Below are 2,853 nucleotides of genomic sequence, written 5' to 3'. Positions count from 1 at the left end.
AATCTTGGGTGTGAAAATGATATTGTATTTTGCATAGGAGGATGCCTTAATTAAGAGCTATGTCTTAAAATAGAGGTAGTATATCATAATGTTCAAGAGCAAGTTTAGAAATATATTATTTAGCTTTCTCTATATACATACATGTGTATACACACACAAGCACACTTATATGGCTATGTATGTGTAAACAGAAAGAAGCTAATTTGTCAAAATGCTAGCAATTAGTGGAATTACATAGGCTTTATTATATTATTTAACTTTTCTATCAGTTAAAAAAAAAATTTTATGTGCTCGCTTCGGCAGCACATATACTAAAATTGGAACGATACAGAGAAGATTAGCATGGCCCCTGCGCAAGGATGACACGCAAATTCGTGAAGCGTTCCATATTATTTAAAAAAAAAAATTTTATGTAAGCAAGAAAATGACTTAAATTTTGTTTTACTTTTTACAGCTATACATGATGAGATTTGGAATAAGCCATCTTTAAGTTTTTATTTATTCATTAATGATATGTAAACTAGAAAACTGACTGTAGTTAAATTATTTAACATTTTTACAGGACAGACTAGAAGAATGGTAATGTGATACTGATGGGATGACAAATTAATTAAAAATAATTTTGTAAATAGAATATAGTTCATTGCATGGCACATAATTAGTTTTGGCTTATTTTTGTTGACTGCATTGCACTAAAATTTTGGGAAACCTTTCAAAATTTTGTAGAGACTATAATTAGAAATTCAAAATTTTCCTACCTTAATAATAATACTTACATGGCTGATATATTCTGTAACTTATCTGATTAATTCCATAACATATTTGTTCAGAAAGATAGGCATCAATCAATGTGAAACTGTCAAAATATAAGCATTCTTGAAAAACAGTAAAATTTGAAGTAGTATTCAAGTGTTAAAAACAATCATTTTTACTATTAGTTCATATGGAAGTGGTTTAATTTTTAATTCAAATATGGCAAATAGGAGAAATGAACCCTTCTCAATTGGTGAGCACTGATTTAAATTATCTCTCTTTTAAAAAAAAACATTTTATTAGGGGCTCATACAACTCTTATCACAGTCCATACATATACATACATCAATTGTATAAAGCACATCTGTACAGTCTTTGCCCTAATCATTTTCTTTTCTTTCTTTCTTTTTTACATTTTATTAGGGACTCATATAACTCTTATCACAATCCATACATATATATACATCAATTGTATAAAGCACATCCATACATTCTCCGCCCCAATCATTCTCAAAGCATTTGCTCTCCACTTAAGCCCTTTGCATCAGGTCCTCCTTTTTTTCCCCTCCCTCTCCGCTCCCCCCTCCCTCATGAGCCCTTGGTAATTTATACATCGTTATTTTGTCATATCTTGCCCTATCCGGAGTCTCCCTTCCCCCCCTTCTCTGCCGTCCCTCTCCCAGGGAGGAGGTCACATGTGGATCCTTGTAATCAGTTCCTCCTTTCCAACCCACTCACCCTCCACTCTCCCAGCATCGCCCCTCACACCCTTGGTCCTGAAGGTATCATCCACCCTGGATTCCCTGTGCCTCCAGCCCTCATATATACCAGTGTACAACCTCTGCACTATCCAGCCTTGCAAGGTAGAATTCGGATCATGGTAGTTGGGGGTGGAGGAAGCATCCAGGATCTGGGGGAAAGCTGTGTTCTTCATCGGTAGTAAATTATCTCTTTTAAAATTAAAGTTAACACTAGGCAGTAAGCTTCAGGGGGAGAAATACTTTGAAGGCTAGTCTAAATGCAAAAACTTCATTTTAATAGAAAATTTCAAAAATTACTTCTTTTTTTAATCATTTATTGGGGGGGCGGGTACAATTCTTATCACAATCCATACATACATCCATTGTGTCAAACACATTTGTACATTTGTTGCCTTCATCATTCTCAAACCTTTTGCTTTCAACTTGAGCCCTGGATGTCAGCTCCTAATTTTCTCCCTCCCTCTTTCCGCCCCCTCCCTCATGAACCTTTGATAATTTATAAATTATTATTATTTTGTCATATCTTACACTGTCCAACGTCTCCCTTCACCCACTGTTCTGTTGTCCATCCCCCAGGGAGGAGGTTATATGTAGATCCTTGTAATTGGTTCCCCCTTTCTACCCCACCCTCCCTCTACCCTCCTGGTATCGCCACTCTCACCACTGGTCCTGAAAGGATCATCTGTCCTGGATTCCCTGTGTTTCCAGTTCCTATCTGTCCCAGTGTACATCCTTTGGTCTAGCCAGATTTGTAAGGTAGAATTGGGATCATGATAGTGGAGGGAGGAAGCATTTAAGAACTAGAGGAAAGTTGTATGTTTCATCATTGCTACCCTGCACCCTGGCTGGCTCGTCTCCTCTTCTGTAAGGAGTGTCCAGTTGCCTATAGATGGGCTTTAGGTATCCACTCTGCACTCACCCTCATTTATAATGATTTGATTTTTTGTTCTTTGATGCCTGATACCTGATCCCTTCAACACTTCGTGGTCACACAGGCTGGTGTGCTTCTTCCATGTGGGCTTTGTTGCTTCTGAACTAGATGGCCGCTTGTTTACCTTCAAGCCTTTAAGACCCCAGATGCTATATCTTTTGATAGGTGGACACCATTAGCTTTCTTCACCAAATTTTCTTAGGCACCCATTTGTCTTCAGTGATCCTATCAGGAAGGTGGGCACCCACTGATATGATTTTTTGTTCTTTGATGTCTGATACCTGGTCCCTTCTACACCTCATGGTCACACAGGCTGGTGTGCTTCTTCCATGTGGGCTTTGATGGTTCTGAGCTAGATGGCTGCTTGTTTATCTTCAAGCCGTTAAGGCCCCAGATGTTATATCTTTT

General features: G+C 38.0%; 1 non-coding gene across 1 annotated transcript; it reads left to right on the top strand.

The window, feature by feature from the left end:
* Positions 1 to 287: 287 nt before the first annotated feature.
* Positions 288 to 394, top strand: LOC142447449 (U6 spliceosomal RNA). The gene has a single exon (XR_012784150.1). It is a non-coding gene; the product is annotated as a U6 spliceosomal RNA (small nuclear RNA).
* Positions 395 to 2,853: the final 2,459 nt, after the last annotated feature.

Source organism: Tenrec ecaudatus, chromosome 4, assembly GCF_050624435.1.
Source record: "Tenrec ecaudatus isolate mTenEca1 chromosome 4, mTenEca1.hap1, whole genome shotgun sequence".
Taxonomy (NCBI): domain Eukaryota; kingdom Metazoa; phylum Chordata; class Mammalia; order Afrosoricida; family Tenrecidae; genus Tenrec; species Tenrec ecaudatus.
This window is presented reverse-complemented; position numbering and strand designations above follow the sequence as displayed.